At 31.5% G+C, this 19,659-nt stretch overlaps 1 long non-coding RNA gene across 1 annotated transcript; it reads right to left on the bottom strand.

The window, feature by feature from the left end:
• Positions 1 to 15,100: 15,100 nt before the first annotated feature.
• Positions 15,101 to 16,009, bottom strand: LOC149482689 (uncharacterized). Its single transcript, XR_016316622.1, has 3 exons — positions 15,463 to 16,009; positions 15,274 to 15,335; positions 15,101 to 15,199 (listed from the first exon to the last, which is right to left on the bottom strand). It is a non-coding gene; the product is annotated as an uncharacterized LOC149482689 (long non-coding RNA).
• Positions 16,010 to 19,659: the final 3,650 nt, after the last annotated feature.

Below are 19,659 nucleotides of genomic sequence, written 5' to 3'. Positions count from 1 at the left end.
CATATTTACATTTCTTTGATAAGTATTCAGAGTGCACGTTTTCCAATTTGGTGAGTAGCTTTTACTACCATTCGTTTTTATTTTAACCTGGATTAAAGTCTGCCTCAAGTCGTCTTCTTAGAAATGTGAGGGTCTGAAAAGAGTTCAACTCTTTCAACTGATATATATTTCTTGTGGGATAATCCCTAAGTATTTCGTAGAATGAAACCTATTTTTATCTAAGACGTGAATAAAAATGTGCAACGAATAAAATAAGAAAGGAAAAAATACCTTCCTTCTTACTTTATAAGTAGGTACTTCTTACGCCAAATATCATTTTCATCCTTTATTGTCAATCACAAAGGCAAAAAATTGATGAATCGATAACCCATCTGAAATCTTTTATTAATTAAAATAAACTTTTTGGTGCATTCATCATAAAATTATCACTTTCTATCCATTCGTATTGTATTAGAAGTTGCCAAAAAATTGTAATGATAAAGCACTTTCTCTGTTTTATTAACAATTGTTAGGCAGACAATGCACTAGCGGTAAATATTTCATTCATCGATTGAAATAAAATCAATACTGAAATGAAAGTTTTTTTTTTACCCGACTGCCAAAGAAGGAGGGTAATGTTTTTCGAGTGTATGTAAGTATGTATGTATGTCTTTTCCTTTGTGACCACCTGTAGCCTAAACGGCTTGATGGATTTTGATGTATGAGGTATCGTTAGATTTGTCTTGATTACGGGAGTGTCATAGGATACATTTTATCCTAAAAGTCCCACGGGATAAAGACATAATAATATTTTTTCTAAATTTCCCTTTAAAAAAATATGTATGCGGTATCATTAGATTCATTTCAATCACTCTTTTTTTAGTGTGCAGTCGGGTATTTTGTTTTTTTAATAATTTACTTGTATCCACACAGTATTTTATTTTCTAAACAATTTGATAAAAGCTTTATTGGTTGCAGAATTTGGGTTTAGATGTGTGTGTGTGAAAGATATTTAAATTTTATTTATTTTCTTTAAATAACTTTACTATAGCCAGTAAATTAATTATAATTTTAGTTCTTTATTATATTAGATAAATATAAATATTATGTAGAATATATTAAAACAATTGAACTACCCGTGACCTACGTCCTACATACATTAGTTTAAATGGAATCTGCTTTATCAAATAAAAATGTTATAAGTAGCCATCGTTTCCTAGTGAATTAATATACCAAGATAAGCATTATGAACATGAATCGTATACAAAAGCCCTTAAAAGATACACAAAAGTTTTTCAATGCATTCTCTTGTTTTGTTTCAAATGCCTCGGCGTTTTGCATAAAAGTGGGTTTTGAAGCCATTCTTATTGTTGGTCAATAGTTAGATTAGTTATGACTAGATAGAAATCACGATGTTTTTTCAGAAAGTCGAAGTAGTATACTTTTTGCTATTTAGCAAAATGGAAGATGATTGTTTGAATTAACAACAGAAAGTATTTATATATTAATTGGTTTTGAAGGTCGATCTATCGATACTTATTATAATTATGGTTACAAGTAAAGAAGTTACAAGTCAAGGGATACAATTATTTCAGTCTACTTATAGGTATGTAGATATATTATGACTTCTACCGCGGTTTTCATAGTCTAATAAAATTATTGATAAGAAAAAAAAAATTGAAAAATTGTTCTCTAGGGCTGATATTGTAATGTGTGGTAATGTCGTGTTGACTTTTTGAATTGCGAATCAACTAAAATCAAAAGCTGTACATACGTAGATACTCTAAATTCCAAAATGATATCCTTTCAGAGCTAAAGCAATTCAAGATCTACGAATATAATATTACATCATACATATTATAAAGGCAGCTATGCTTTATAACTAAATGTTGAGGTATTAGAGGAACGCCGAGCGCCAGCCTGAATTCCCACGTCGGGCGAACACGATTATCATAAATTTACACAAAATTATCCATTTAACTTTATAGCGATCAGGTATGTAGTGGTGTTGGCATATTAACATAATCATAACTATCGACATTAATTAAGCGAGGTTTCAGGGATTTAATATATTATGTACGTTTATTGATAGACGCAGAACCATTGTTAAGCCGTCGTAGAATGACTGAAACTTCTCTCTTAGTCCAGTCAAATTAGTCCTTAAAATAGAGGTAAGGTTACAATAATTCCCATAGAGCTAAAAATTGGTATGAATGTTCAGAATACCATTATAAATGAATTGTGAAAAGTCCCCATCAATCCCCCTTGTGCAAAAAATTTTATCGATGGTGAAAGTTTGCAAAAATAGGTTTTTCGCGTTTTTCAGCTAAACGGTGAGTTTTACAGCAAAAATAGTTCAGACATAAATTGTAGATCATCCGATTCTCTACAAAAAATGTATCTACACTTTTTTTCATAAGTATTGCCATTTCCGTGATATAGCGGTTGAAAGAATTGAAAAAAATATTTTATTCGTAATATGCACGTTAATGTACTTTTATATACATTTTTGAACCGTTATATGAGTAAATACATGAGTCCCTATGTCTTATACATACAAATTATAAAATTCTTAGAATATAAATGAACGTCAAAAACTCCTCCCCTATTTTCATTTAGTCGCATGGCCTTGAATAACATCTGTCTTCCATTCAATTGTCAGCGTGGCGATGCTCGTATACCTGCTCCGTTTCGAAGGTCTCATACTTAACAAAATACTGTTAGTCGTAAGCATTCCTTCGTAGTGACAACTCGTGGCTATCGCTTATATTTTGTAACAAAGTTTGTGCATTTTACTGTTTTAAAAAAAAATGTCGCAACTCTGCTTTATTTGTAGTAAACTTTTGACTGAAAGTGGAGTTGTTACTGTTGATCGCGGTATGAAAGCATTAATTGATGCAAGTATGGAAAGAGGTGATGAGTTTTCGGAGTACCTGAAAGACCAGACATCTGTAAAAATTCATGTGCAGTGTCGAAAAAATTATACTCGAAAAAGTAGCATTGATGCCGTGAAAAGACGGCGCCAAGAAGAAGAAGCTGGTTCATCAAAAATAAGTCCTCCTCGTACTAGAGCACGAGTAAGTGAAACTACATTTTGCTTCAACCAGTGTTGTTTATTTTGCGGCAATGAATTAAATGAAGAGTTGACAATCATCGCTATTTTCAATATACTTAAATATTTCTCTCATCGCAATATTTGTAGCTTCATCTTTAGGACGATGAGAGCTCTTTCATCTTTATGCGATGAGAGAAATATTTAAGTATATTGAAAATAGCGATGATTGTCAACTCTTCATTTAATTCATTGCCGCAAAATAAACAACACTGGTTGAAGCAAAATGTAGTTTCACTTACTCGTGCTCTAGTACGAGGAGGACTTATTTTTGATGAACCAGCTTCTTCTTCTTGGCGCCGTCTTTTCACGGCATCAATGCTACTTTTTCGAGTATAATTTTTTCGACACTGCACATGAATTTTTACAGATGTCTGGTCTTTCAGGTACTCCGAAAACTCATCACCTCTTTCAATACTTGCATCAATTAATGCTTTCATACCGCGATCAACAGTAACAACTCCACTTTCAGTCAAAGGTTGACTACAAATAAAGCAGAGTTGCGACATTTTTGTTTAAAAACAGTAAAATGCACAAACTTTGTTACAAAATATAAGCGATAGCCACGAGTTGTCACTACGAAGGAATGCTTACGACTAACAGTATTTTGTTAAGTATGAGACCTTCGAAACGGAGCAGGTATACGAGCATCGCCACGCTGACAATTGAATGGAAGACAGATGTTATTCAAGGCCATGCGACTAAATGAAAATAGGGGAGGAGTTTTTGACGTTCATTTATGTTCTAAGAATTTTATAATTTGTATGTATAAGACATAGGGACTCATGTATTTACTCATATAACGGTTCAAAAATGTATATAAAAGTACATTAACGTGCATATTACGAATAAAATATTTTTTTCAATTCTTTCAACCGCTATATCACGGAAATGGCAATACTTATGAAAAAAAGTGTAGATACATTTTTTGTAGAGAATCGGATGATCTACAATTTATGTCTGAACTATTTTTGCTGTAAAACTCACCGTTTAGCTGAAAAACGCGAAAAACCTATTTTTGCAAACTTTCACCATCGATAAAATTTTTTGCACAAGGGGGATTGATGGGGACTTTTCACAATTCATTTATAATGGTATTCTGAACATTCATACCAATTTTTAGCTCTATGGGAATTATTGTAACCTTCAAAGTCTTATTTGACTGGACTATCTGTAGATTCAACGGTTTTATGATGTGTAGTATTGCTGACAGCCTCCAATCTGTTAACAATATGATTGAACCATAGCAGGAAATATAATAAGAAAGAATAAAGGTTTTTTTCCAGCCTATATTTGCTATACTCTTCATAAGTATGACTGATATTTTTAGGATAGTTAAAGAAGGTATTGTGAAATGCTTATTTTGAGAGATTTCACATTGCATACAGTTCTAACTGTATTTGTAATTTATGAAGATGTGCTCTCACAGGAACTACAGATATTACTTCCCTCCAGGAATTATTATATGGGGCATAATAGAATACGATATGAGAAGCTACTACGTGATCAGTTTTCTAAGAGCAATATTGGAGTAAAGTCGGTTCTTAAAATTTAAAGTACTGTACTAACGTATTCAGTTAATTCCAAATTTATTTGAAGTCTTGAAAACCTGCTAAACAACGTTATTTGTTAGTTTTTGTATTGCTTAATTAAATAATTCAATGAATTCATGTGATCTTACCGTTTTGATAAGAAAAATCGATGCTCTTTCTCGTATTCTTATCTGTTCTTATACTCGTGGGAGAGTGTTTTATATGACGAGGAAATTAGCTGTAAGGATATGTTAATCTTTTATGCGATACATTAATTTAAAATGTTTAATGCTAGACTTCTTAAAGGTTAGATTTCCTAAGAGACCAGTAATGAAAGCTTGCGACGGCGCCTTCTGAAGTAATGAGATTTGCATATTAAAGTTATAAAAGTGAATAAATTTTTTGAAATATTTCACTATGGATTATGCAATGTAGTTAAGCGTTGAATCGTAACGGCTTACGAGGTACGTTTTATATTTGCGTGTTTTAAATTTCTTTTAATAACTAGGAATATAGTAGAATGCTGTGAACATAAAAACTGGGTGGCTTTAATGTACCAACATTTAAAATATTCATAATATTATACAATGTAAGCGATCATATATTTTTGCTCAAGGAATACAAAAAGTTGCTCTAAAAAACACTTACCTTGTGTGTCCAAAAATTTTCTGCCTTTGTCGAATTTTGTGTCTGTGTTTGGTATTACTTTCATTAGGTAGTTACTTTTAAGGAAATTTACCAGAATGTAGTATGTTTCACAAAATTTCCCACCATATTATCTTATAAATAGCTCACACCTTCATCAATAATAAAGCCCTTGTAACCTTTCACTTTCCTCAGAGAATTAATCATCTTACTATGACTTTCATTGCTATCTTAAAAGTTAAAATAAAGAGTAAAGCTATGACTTTGACCTAAAAAATGATTTACAGGTAGTGCAGTCATAAATAATATTAGAATAGAGTTTTTCTTAAGATTACGGATTAAAATACTTACGTAATAAAGGCAATTTTAATGTTTGTTCGATTCTTCACTATATTTTGTTGAATGTTATAATACTTCGAAACTCGCAAGTACCTACCTAGACTGGGGTAGAAGCCTTTAAAAATAATGAAAAGATAAAAAAAATCGCAGTCGGATGAAACCCATTAGAAAAGGAGGGGAATATGATAAAAATGTAAGGAAAAATAAATTACGGTCAATCCGAGTTCGGGAAGCGGGAGGGGGGAGCTTTTAAGAGAAAAAAATGGTTTCTCTCGATTTCCGACAAAACTACAAGTCCTATAGAAAAAAGTTCAATGGCAAAGTTGTAGGTAATTAAAAGTTCTACAACTTTTGTATTCACAATTTTTTCACATAACCTCAAAATTTAGGTGCAAAATTCAAAAAACCAAGTTTTTGGTCTTTTATTTTTATCTACTTCAAAATTTATTTTTTTTCTACGAAATTTGGTTCAAACTTACTTTATTATGTCCCAAATACACTGTAATTTATTTGATTGAAAATATTTATTTTTCCGCCTTATTTTGAATTAATACCAAAAAAACAACCTAATTTTCAATCGAAAAGTCACCCGTCAAAATATCAGCTTTTTTCAAAAACTTGGGGTGCCTTTTAATCATTGAAATCTCTACTTTCATATGGTGTAAAAAAAATAAACACCACCATAGTAAATGTTCTCAGGAAATGCATACAAACAGTGTGATAATGAGCTTTTACTAAATCAGGCACACTTCTTGAACTCTATATCTTCTCTTGTATCGGCTTTTCGGTAATATTTCAAAAGAAAAATAATTATCTGTTCTAAGTTTAATATTTTACAGCATATTCAAAAGCAAAATGATGTCGATAAAAACATTTCAGGTATTTCGAGAAGTGTGTCAGATTTAGTAAAAGCTAATTTTCACACTGTTTGTATGCATTTCCTGAGAATATTTACTATGGTGGTGTTTATTTTTTTTACACCATATGAAAGTAGAGATTTCAATGAATATAAGACACCCCAAGTTTTTGAAAAAAGCTGATATTTTGACGGGTGACTTTTCGATTGAAAATTAGGTTGTTTTATTGGTATTAATTCAAAATAAGACGAAAAAATAAATATTTTCAATCAAATAAATTACAGTGTATTTGGGACATAATAAAGTAAGTTTCCACCAAATTTCGTAGAAAAAAAATAAATTTTGAAGTAGATAAAAATAAAAGACCAAAAACTTGGTTTTTTGAATTTTTCACCTAAATTTTGAGGTTATGTGAAAAAATTGTGAATACAAAAGTTGTAGAACTTTTAATTACCTACAACTTTGCCATTGAACTTTTTTCTATAGGACTTGTAGTTTTGTCGGAAATCGAGAGAAACCATTTTTTTCTCTTAAAAGCTCCCCCCTCCCGCTTCCCGAACTCGGATTGACCGTAATTTATTTTTCCTTACATTTTTATCATATTCCCCTCCTTTTCTAATGGGTTTCATCCGACTGCGATTTTTTTTTGTTTCAAAAATTATCTACTCTAGTCTAACCCATAAAACTGTAGTTTTAATTGGTTTGCTAATACCAGAGATTGGTTTAATTATCGTCATAAACTACTGCCTAAGTATTAAGTATGAAATTTTAGTTCATTAGTAATTAAATAATTTCCATCACATCTAAGTGCTCGGTTGTGACGTTTATGACCATTTAACCGTTTAAAATCCGCCATTAAATGCCAGAAGCAAACCTCAATTTTGCTGAGATTAAATTTACTATTCAAGTTTAATAGACTCTTCAAGTAGATTTGTGTGCGAAATATAGGTTAATATGCCATATAAGTGAACATTGTATATACTATAAATTACACGTTTAATTGTTCATGATTTTCAATCAATTAGTAGGTAGTAAATGACTACTGTATTTTAGTACAACAGTTAGAATTAGTTAATTTTATGACTGAAGTTAGTAATCAAAATTAAACGTGAACATTTAATGATGGAAATATGTACATAATAGTCATTTATGTAATTGTAATTTGTCCAACGGTATGTGTGTACTGTTGGTATTTTTTTTTTAATCGCATTTCTTCATAAGGTTCAAGTCATCTACATTCTTACTTTTAGAAAAATGATTCTCATTATTATTTACAAGTGAATGCTCGTATTTTCCGAATGTGTTTATAAATCTGGATTCAGCCAGCTGACAGAATAAAGCATGTAATCAAGGTAGTAGCAGTTCGCTCCAAGGCACAGGTTACAATTACTGGTGATTTATGAAACAGCCAGTCAATTGAACTAAATTGTTGAGTGGCCATCTTCCGTGAAACAAGTTACATCTGGAAATAAAGTAGCTGTGCTGTGCAAAAATGTTGAAGATATACGAGCTTTAGACGCGCTTTTGTTTTTCAATTTGACCTCCATTAGATGGTATGAGAAATATTTTAATTGAAGTATAGTGTTTATAGTAATGGTGTGGAACAGGACTTGGAAGCGATCGGTGTAAAGAATTGGAGATCCCAAGCAAGGGATCGCGGGGTCTGGATGAAAGTACTGGACCAGGCCAAGGCCCACTCGCGGCTGTAGAGCCTCAGATAGGATAGGATAGTTTATAGTAGTACCTATAGCATATTATTATCAGTGGTTTATAGTAAATTATGTTACCTGCATTCTATATAAATAAGCCCAGAAACTAAGCTCGCTATGACATAGTAAAAAAAATATTCAAATAATATTTTTCAGATTTAAGTCGATAGATTAGTAAACAGTATAATAAATAAATTTAAATGAATAAATTGCTTCAATCAATTCCATAGATTTTTGAATTCGACGACATGTCGGTTCTTTACGATGTAAAAGAATATTGCTTATAAAAACAAAATCAACACGATGATTAAATTCATCTGTTTAGATATGAAATTATCACCTAACTTGATTTTGATTTAGCAAAGTTAGAGAATAGGCTTTATGAAGGTGCCTCAAGTTTTAATGATCTAAGGCCTCAAGCGTAATGTTAACAGAGATATCAAACTTAATTTGTGATGTAATTTATACTTGATGTTTATTCTGTCTATGAATTATTTATTATTGATACTGTGATATTATTTTCGGGTAAAGACAAATAAGTATGAATAACATTAAAATATCTATAAGTAAATGAAATAAAGGGTATTCGAAAAATGTACAAGTTACATCTATACAACAAGTGCAATTCTTTGAATGTAGATTAATATATATTAATCTACATTCAAAGAATTGCACTAAAGCGTATTATTTCAAAACAATGTAGGTAGCTAGTTTAGTTTATATTAATCAAGATTATCCATAAGAACCTTATAAATAAATATATCTTAAAAAAAAACAATTCAATTACTTACACTAACCTTTTAATCGATTTCATAACTTATCAGATGTCAATTTTTATCATTATTCTCCAAAATACACGTCCATCACAGCGATAACAACAAACGAGGTACCAAAATGAGTAAATCACTTTCACCGCATCACGGTAAATAAATATGTTTTGTGTGTTTGTTAGAAAGCGTTAGATTAAGAGTGTTGCTAATTAGTGAAGGCGCGTGAACATGCGCCCGTTGCCATGGCGACCGTGCTGTTAAAAGCCTATGTAATTAATTATTATAGGCTCTATATTCATTACAATTGACTTATTATTGTATTAAGAATATTAAACAGTGGAGAGCAAAGCAATGAATTACAATAATGTGTAGGGTGGTGTTGAATACTTGTAAGAAATTATTCTTTCCATGTTACATAGTAATTAGCTAGAAAATAATGATTTAAATATTATAGAGCTGAAGAGTATGTTTGTTTAGTTGAACGCGATAATCTAAACATTTACTTGCTGGTTGTAATTTAAAATTATTTTACCATCGACTTATAATGCAATACGTTGCAGAAATATTCCATTTTAGAGCAAACGGAGATGAGTGGGTCACTCGTCAGCTTACTCTTGTAGGATAAATACTGAAAAAATATAGGAATACTTACTCGAAAAGACCTTTACGAGTACAAATAAAACATACAAAAATCATTAAAATCTATCCAGTAACGATTGTATATATATGTCACGGCTAAAGGTAGGTGAGAACATAAACTTAAGATTAGCCGGCTAAACTTAGGTTTATTTTCGACGAGGTGTTAATGTTAGTTTGTTCTATCTTTAGCCGGCTAAACTTAAGTGTAACCGCAGGCCCGTGGCTAAAAATGTCGGGGTGGGTAGATTTGGTTAGCGCCGGGCCGGTGGAGGGCTTGAGGGGCCCGCACAGTGCCAGAAAACACTCGCCCTGTTCCTTACATGTATTATAGTAACCAAATCTACCCACCCCGACTCAGGGCAGAAAGCTGGTGGCTAGGTTAGGTTAGGTTAGAACTCTTAAGACCCGCACGAGCCGAGCGAGCGCAGCGAGCGTGCTGCGGCAGCAGCCGGCGAAGTGCCAGAAAACACTCGCCCTGTTCCTTACATGTATTATAGTAACCAAATCTACCCACCCCGACATTTTTAGCCACGGGCCTGCGGTTACACTTAAGTTTAGCCGGCTAAAGATAGAACAAACTAACATTAACACCTCGTCGAAAATAAACCTAAGTTTAGCCGGCTAATCTTAAGTTTATGTTCTCACCTACCTTTAGCCGTAACATATACATATCTAATATTATGTTAACAGTCATATTGGGTTATACATACTTAATTTCCAAGCGGAATTCTTAAGCAAAAAACAATTAGGTACACGTTTTAAAAAAATAATTCAATTGTAACAGTAAAAGGGTGCTTTTAAGTTTAAAAGGAAATCCGTGTTAAACAACTCCATGAAAATAACTTTTTCAAACAGAAAATAAAGTATGTATTTTATGTTAAAAGTTTTATATTGAATCCCGATGCGTGTGAAATATTTATTATATTTATTTTTAAATTATTTCATTAAGATTAACACTGTTCAGCATGTTATTAAGTCTTAAGATGGAAGTTGATGGAATCATCAAAACTGCAAAACTAAAATATACAAAAAGAACATTTCATTTGTATTTGTATTTGTCTTCTCTTCTTTGTTCATGATTTTCATGATACGTATTTCGAGTTCAACTAAATTATTTCAAAAGAATAATTTTCAAGGAAAAATCTTAGTTTTACTATCTAATTTAAATCCAAGCACATTTTCTACATATTGGATTTCCTAAGCGACACTTAACAATTTTGAACTGACGCCAAGTTAATTTTGACCACATTTTCCCGGGAATATTGTTTAAGAGCTTATTATCATAGTAAGCTGCAAACGCTTGCTTCGTAATTTGTAGAGCTAATAATTAATTTAAATATTAAATTTTATTATTCGACAAGAATACGACATATTATAAAGTTTTAAGATTTTAGTTTAAATATGTCATCGTAAATAAGTAACAATACAACATAAAGTGGGTATATTAAGTATCTATGCGATACACAAAGTTGACCTAAAATATCTAATTGATTTTACTGTAAAGCCTATTATAAAATATGTTTTAACGTGTGGAATAATTAATAAAAAAAAACCAGAGATTATAAAATTAAAAACAACGAAGTCGGTGCCGTAAAGAAAAGTTAGATAATTTTAACATTCATAAATTTCATATAGCATACCTTCGGGATGTAATAAAAAAGGATTTTTATTATACTTCACGTAATGTTCATATTTTCAGCATTTCATCCATTTAAAGAGGCTTTCAAAGAGAGACCCTCATTGTAATTTAAGCATACTCGACCCTAATGATGTAAAATTTTCTTTCAATATACAGGGTGTCCCGCTATTGGTATACTAAGCGCGAAGAAACTTGTAGTTTTGCATACACTGATCACGTAAAAAATACATAAACAACAAAATTACGTTAAATTTTTTTTGATAATTTTTTTCTGAAAGTCCATGTTTTCTTCTCTAGCTTCGCGCAGCCGTCATATACCGCTTCTCTAATGTGAGCATTTTGTCTATGTAAACATAATCTTAAACGATAGCTCACGTGCTAGTGGCAAAAATGGGCGGGTTGCTTGTTATGGGTGTACACATAGAGTTTTAAGAATTCATCTATTTGAAAAAAAAATGCGTCTGGATTTTTTAAAGTATTTTTTACGTACTCAGCGTATGCAAAACTATAACCTCCTTTGAGCTTAGTATACCAACAGTGGGACACCCTGTATATAAAAAAGAAAAATACTATAAGGGCTGGAGTACATAAAATGTTTATTTAGATAGTCTCTTCAGTCACGTTTCCAGATTTTACAATAAATTAAAACATTTTCTTTTCCGATGGTAAGAGGTGTTGACCTATTTATAATGAGTGCGATTTGATATACAAATTATATAGGTAGATACTAATGTATAATATCTTTATGTTTGTGATTTATGTTTTAAACTGAAACGTTAAATTTAAGTTTTCTTAGGTGGAAGGAGTCAGTGGAATAAAGAAATTTGTATACTTACTATGATAATGTAATTCGGAGGTCAACATTGATCTTGATCGCTTGTTCAAAAGGTTCGAAAATCGGATGGTCTAATTATTACAAAAATATGCACATAATAATTAACAGAAGCCGCTCTAAGTTCATATCGCTCGCAAACGTATCAAATAACATCCATATATCATACAGATATTTGAAATCAAAATAATTATGATAATTCGTTTGCATAACGTCCGAGAATTAAAAATAGCCACAGGCTATTCGAAAAGCGCGAAAGAGAGGAACAATAAACTTATAAAAATTAACTAAAAAAGCCACTTTCACATTTAAGAAACGAAGAAAGCGTGCCCCCAAATTAACAATCTGTAACAAACGAACAGACAGATTTATAGAAGCTATAAAATAATATGGTTTTAAGAGAATTGAAACATTTCATATCTGCATACAAAATCTCTTTAACGTGCTAAAACCGTCTATCTGATTACTTTATCTTTGTTATGAGTTATGTGTTATTATGTTGGTGTATTTCAATTTAAGAGCCGTTTAGTGCTGTATAATAAATATTTAGAATGCAATAAAATATTGAACCGTACGTAAACTTATAATTCTACAGTTTTTGTCGTAATTCATAACAGGAAAGGAAAAAAATAAAAGAAAGTTATATGTTTTAATTTACAATTTTGCACTTAACTATTTCAACACCTTTGGTATTGTTATCTCACGTTAATAAGATGCTTTCATCGTCTAGTGGTTATCTAACGGTAAGCGTTGCAGTTACTCTTAGGTTTCATACCTCCAATGTCTAGAGACAAAATTGTGTGTCAATAAGAAAAATAAATACTATGAAATTTATGATTTCACAATACAGTTTTGTTTCACATATACGTGTACTAAAGGCATGTGAATCCTGTTTTTTTTACCTGAATTTGACTTTCCATTCTATTGCCATTCTTGAAAAGCGGGAAGTTCTATGTCCTCTTGTGTCGAAACATTTCATTAGTTATTTTTACGGACAAGTAAGCAGTTAGACTGCTGTAGCCAACATTGAAGTTTTTTTATTGTTATCATCCAAGCCTTTTCAATTATAACGACAGACAGACGACAGTTCATATTCTCTCTTCCCGTATAGGTATTCTACTTCCTACGTTAAGTCGCACAACTGTAATGGGTATAATGTAACAATTTAACACAATTATCTCGCCCATGTGTACGATCCGTGGTCGGAATCGCATGAGGAAAAGTTTCAAAGGCTAGACTTTTTACTTATTACTTATATTACCTTCGTGAAAGGCAATTATCGTAATTATAATGTCACTTTCTAAGGCAACTCGAATGAAACTCGTGGTAAGTGACATATGGCATCTTTTGCAACTTTATGTGTAGAGAATGTTAATACAACTAGTTTTTTATTTAATTAGTATTGAAACCAATGTGAAATTCTTGAATTATTATGCACATTAACGTATCTTGAGACTTGACTTTTGTTAAGACGATACACAAAAAAAAATCCACTGCTTGGCGGGCGGAGTCTAATAGCTCGCTATCGCGAACGCGGGTGTGCGCGAAGTCATTCTTGCAAACTCGCCGCGCTGCCGCTGGCCGACTCGGGACAAACATGTATGGAGTCGTCATACAGTTATAATATTGTCATACATTTATTTAATTGTTGATTTATTGGTTTTATTTTCTTGCTTATAAACAAATAATCTTCTTTTTAACAACTACTTAGACATTATTAATAATTATTATCATTTCGTAATGTTTACTTTATTACAAAACTAGCTTTCCGCCTGCGGCTTCGCCCGCGTTTTCAAAAAAAAACCCGCATAGTTCCCGTTCCCGTGGGATTTCCGGGATAAAACCTAGCCTATGTCACTCAGAAATGATGTAGCTTTCCAACAGTGAAAGAATTTTTCAAATCTGCCAAGTAGTTTCGGAGCCTATTCAATTCATACAAACAAACAAACAAACAAAAAATCAAACCTTTCCTCTTTATAATATTTGTATAGATGTATAGATAATACAGGTTATAAATAATCTTTAAAATAACAAAAAATATTGTTACTCTGAAAAAATGAAATGGTACTCAATAACGCGGACTACTGAATTGATTTAGATAGAATTTGATGCTGACGTAGATATTACATCATGCCCAGAAATGAAAGGTACTATTTCTGAAAGAAGTTATAAACCCTAATTCTTCTCAGTCAAAGTCAAGAGTGGAAGATATCACTAATACAGTAAAACTGATGCGAAACTTTGGATGTTAATTTATATATTTTTTTGTTAGTTGTTACTTAATCACGTCAAGACTACATTACCAATTTTGATAAAATATAGCTAATTGCCTGGATTTACACATAGGATACTTTTTATCCGAACTGAACACTTCTGTGAGAAAAAACAGGATTCACGATATAACCTAATTCCACGCGGGCAAAGCCGCGGTCGGAATGATATTTTTTTAAATAAAAAAATTGTTTTAAAAAAACACAAAATATATTGACGCATGTATTTATTTTTTGCACTCTATTATAATTGTAATTATTCATTACAAATAATCAAAATAAAATAGCCAGAACAAAGTTAGGCCCTGGTAGGGTAGGTAGGCAGGTACAGCAATGTGAGACGAACACTGGCTTATTTATACCAATAATAATGTATTATAAACATTAAATTAAGTTTACAACAAAAATACATAATATTAGCTAATGTGAAAACGAATCAACCAATCATCCCACAACAATGAAATGTGCACACAAATATTCATCCAAATCGGTTCATGTGATTAGGAGGAGTGACTGCAGCGCCATCTTCCGGGCCCAATTGTGTTTCCAGATCACCCAGGAACTCAATTTAATATACTTACACAAAATTTTTCGAAATGAAAACTCACATTACTATGTAAATATTAATATAAACCTGTTTTAGTACTAAGCAATTTCCCGCACAGGTGTAGTAAGTATAAATGAAATAAATATCAACATCAAATTATTTATACAACATACTTATCTACCACCTACTAAGAAATGTAATTCTTGAAATTTTTTCGTATTTTTTTAAAAATAATACTACTCCAATGAGCTCCTGTTCCATATTACGGCCACCATACTTCCACTAAGTTCACCATGATTTTTTATTTCTTTGCACTTTGTTGCTTTTTGCTAAAAATGGAATCATGCGATAAAACCAGTAGAGCGTTGATAACATACATTTTTGACTGAATAAAGGTACTTACGAAGGAGTGGGTTCACATTGTGAACAATCAGTGGGTTTATTTTCCTTCTGGATTCCGGATTTCTGAAAAGATTATCTATGCTATAAATGAAAAAAATCTTACACATTCGTTATGTACTTAAAACAGGGGTACATATCAAACATCGTCTATAATACAATTATCATCAAATTTAAAATAAAACCAACTTACTTCATTAATTTGTTCCAATTGTAAGCATTCTTTTTCCTCCAACCTTTATGTTTCTTCTTCTTATTTTCTTTATTGTCCCCATTTGTTTCATTTTGTCTTATTGTGTTGTCACCCTTTTTTACGATGGCGCGAGCGACACAAGTTCCCCGTGTGACGGCCGTAGCGGGAATGACTCGTGCAGCGATCGGGGTAGGAAGGTACAGGGCGGCTCTCGCTATATTGGCTGGTCGCGCGCTAATTTCAAGTATTTCTTGTTTATTTCAAAACCATCGCATATTTCAAAATTCTAAAACGGTAGACGTATAGGTTGTATATTTTATAGTTAATATCCAAAAAGTCGTAACTTTACGTTTGTTATTTTGAAGATGCCAGAGATTAAAAAAAAATAACAATGAGAACTTTGTATTTTTTTTCTATCGAGAAAATATCATGGAATCATGTTTCTAAAACGGTAGACGTATTGTGTTACTATTGAACTTTCTTGTCAAGAATTTTCATCACGACAACTTTAATAATATAAAAATTACGAAGGTTTAAAAAGGGTCGTAAATGTTAGAAAAATTAATTCATCACCTTAATAGACTGTCTTTATTCGTTAAAATTTATGGTAATTGGATGTTAGTTTGTTTTTATGTGTGGATGTTATTTAATAGAAGTTGTATACGTAGTATATTATTATTAGTCTGTGCCAATATATATAATAAAATTGATTTTTGATGCAGGTCCGTTACTTCGACATACGTAGGTACCTTATTATTAATTAAAACTTTAGATGACCTTAATTTACTATAGAAACGAGTATCATTATGTGATAGAAGGTATATTATTTGAGTAAAAATGTTAAAATAAAATTTCATAGGCTCTTACAAATTCATTTTAGGTATATGAAAAGAAATTACGCTTTCTGTTTATAGCTTTTGTAATAATACATATTATTATGACAAATACCACGGAAATACGACACAACTAATTGAAATATTATACACATAAGGTGTAATACAGAATTAATTCTAATCGCATTCTGCGAAAGGCTTTGAGGTGCCGGTGCAGATGTGAAGTTATTAAATAAATCTCGATGCTATCTCGTGCACTAACAAGCAGGAAAGAATCTCGATAGTGGTCTCGATTAAGAGCAATTAAAGCGAAGGCATCGCTTCGGTGCGCTTTGTACCACGTGACAGGCGCACTCCAAAACGCATCGCGTGACTTTCCACGATTTACTTGTGGTTCTCGATTTTAGTGTAACGTGTTTCGAGATTTTTAAGTATGGGTGTGTGTGGTGTAGTTTATTGCATGTATTAATAAATCTACGGATGCAGTTTTACGAAATTGATTTATTCCTTTTCAATTGTATGATAACAGTTATTTTGTAGGTATTTAAAAAAAAAATATTTATGTATAACACATGAATGAAATATGTATATGTAAAAAAATTTAGGTATAATACGTTATTGTGTGTATCATGCTTCTCATTAGATAATATCTGTCTAATGTTAAAAATATTGATCGCTTTCTTTTTAAAACATGGTTTAAAGTTTGCAACATAACGCTCATACTCAAGATAGTAGATGATGAAATATGCGTATTCATTATTCATAAAGCGTGCTCATCAAACTTCTAAACGAAGATGTGGGGAAATTCTTGAACGAGAAACTTGAGAGCTTCAATAGTTTAAAGAAAGTAATATGCGGTACCTACTTCAAACTTTGTTTTGTGAAGACACATGCGAAAGTTTTATATAAATTATGTTAATTATTCATTTTCATCCTAAATAGCATCTATCTGCATTAGTTTAAGCTCTAATCAACCACTTATAAAATTTAATTTTTTTTATGATATCCAATATTTTTCATAGATTTATTTTTAATTAAATAGGTATCATATCTGTGAGATATTTAAAATCTATGAATAACTTATACTTTTACAGCTTAGAAATAGGTACAGCAATAAACGCTTTGATTATTGAATTCAATTGATAACAGTCTTAAAAACCACAATGTTAAAATGCACAGATTCACGCATTCAAAACAATACTCAAATCACTGAAATCAGAATACATAACGAACATAAATTGTAAGAAGTAAAGCCATTACATTCGAGTTTATCTTCGAGAATGTGTAGTAGGGGCCGATGTTATCATACAGATAACGAATACCGCGCACTTGTTACAAAGATAGCGCGGCTAATGCTCAGTGTTTCTATTTAGCAATTATTTGCCAGCTCATGAATATATACGAATGAACTTTCGTAGATTACGAGAATTAGCTTTACATCGACCTGTCTGTAATTTGCTACTGCACTTAATCGTTATAATGTTGATGACAGCGAGCAATGTAGGTAAAGAGATTGTTAATGTTTTTTTTTCAAAAGAATTTATGCTTTTAAATGTGGGATACGGTACTATTTAGGCTAGCTTACACAAGGGAAAAAACCCCTATAGAACATAGGCGTGTAATAGTAACATGCAAATACTACTGTGATTCGTGTTATGAGTGGAAGAGCCGGAGTACTGTGTCCTTTCCATTTGTATCTATTATAATTTCCATATTATTAAAATTTAAGAAAAGTAATCAATAATTAATTTTAGTTATCTAGAAAGAAATGAAGAAAAAAAAGCTTTATTGCCAACAAAAACTTAGACTACCTTAACTTATCTAAGGAAATGCTTTGAAAATAATCCTGAGTTAGAAAAAGTAATAGATAATATCCTGGCGCGTCTGAAAAAATGTTAAGCATAATAATCTTAATGCAATAAATTGTATTTTAATTCATTTAATAATAAGTTTATTGAACGTTACTAAAATATACTTTCATCTAGTTAGTTCACATTAATTAGAGTGCCTGATAATAACTTATAGTCACTCCTTCGAGGGCCATTTACTTTATGGTAGATACAATTTTTATATACAGACGCGAATTCTCAGTCTATCCTTGTCGTGACAACAATTTCTAAATCGCAATTCTATTGTACATTTTATTTTACTCAAAAGCAGGGTACTAGTGAAAATCATTGAATAAATAATAAAGAGCCAAGCGTTGATAATTGATTTACCAAATAAATAACTTTCATTAAATTTGCATTTTTACACATTCGATGTTGGATAATAATATATTGCTTTTTGTGATTGGCGAAATGAACCTGTACCCATTTAAATATTAAGGTAAGGTAATTAATTAAAAATGAAGTAAATTAAACTTACAGAACACTGGTTCAAGCGCGATGGTAGAGCCGGAGTCCAGCAATAAAACTCCGTCTTGCAGGACACAATATAATGATAATTTTTTTTATAAAAAGATCAAGAAGAAAATTGATCAGTGAGACTTAGGCAAGTATATCGTAAGCACCATGAAGTATGGTGCTTAACGATATACCTCACAAAGGGATATCAAACTTCACTGAATTATAAAAAATGCGTTTCTAATGTAGTCTCTATTAGTTCATTGAAATGTTACATTTTTTAGGCCTAACCTCGCATTTTTTAGAGGACGCAATTTTGTTTTTTTGATATGTAGGGGGGGTCAGTGTGAAGCTAAAACCAAGTTTGTGGGGTCGCCACCCTTGTCCCACGGCCGCCATCTTGAAAATAGCGGTTGGAATGGTTTTTACGATATATCTCTTAAACTATTTAGTTGATAAAAAAAATATCGTTCACATTATTTGTTGCAAATTAAATTCTCTACAACTTTGGTCCAGTAACTTTTTGTCGTAGAACTATAAATAAAAAAGTTATAAGCGAAAATGTTCAGAAATTAGAGATGTTTATATTTTTCAATAAAACTTTTTTTTATAATTTTACGAAGAAATGATATTAGGCCATTTTTGTAGATTGTTTTTCGAGGAACAACTTTTATATACAACATTTTTTCATTACGTCAATAGCTAAGGTTTTACAGCGCTCACAAGTGAGTACTATTTTTCGGTAGTAACTATACATAATTTATTGGCTATTGGCTCTTTTCCCAGACTCCACAACAATGGAAGCACACTGCAGAACATTTCAGCCCTGCTTTTTGACGTAAAAAAAACGCGCTTCCAGACTCTATCTCCTGGGTGGTGGGGAAAAGATTCAATAATTAATTATTAATAATATTGCAGAATTAATTATTAAAAATATTATAATAACAAAAAAAAAACAATTACTGATGACAAATTATTATTTACACACATAATACAAGTATACTGTATAGATCAGAGTA

Source organism: Colias philodice, chromosome 14 (assembly GCF_061535455.1).
Source record: "Colias philodice isolate Cphi_HAF_F1 chromosome 14, ilColPhil1 Martin Lab GWU primary, whole genome shotgun sequence".
NCBI classification, from domain to species: Eukaryota; Metazoa; Arthropoda; class Insecta; order Lepidoptera; family Pieridae; genus Colias; species Colias philodice.
Note: the sequence above shows the minus strand (reverse complement) of the source record. Positions and strands in the feature narration are given on the sequence as shown.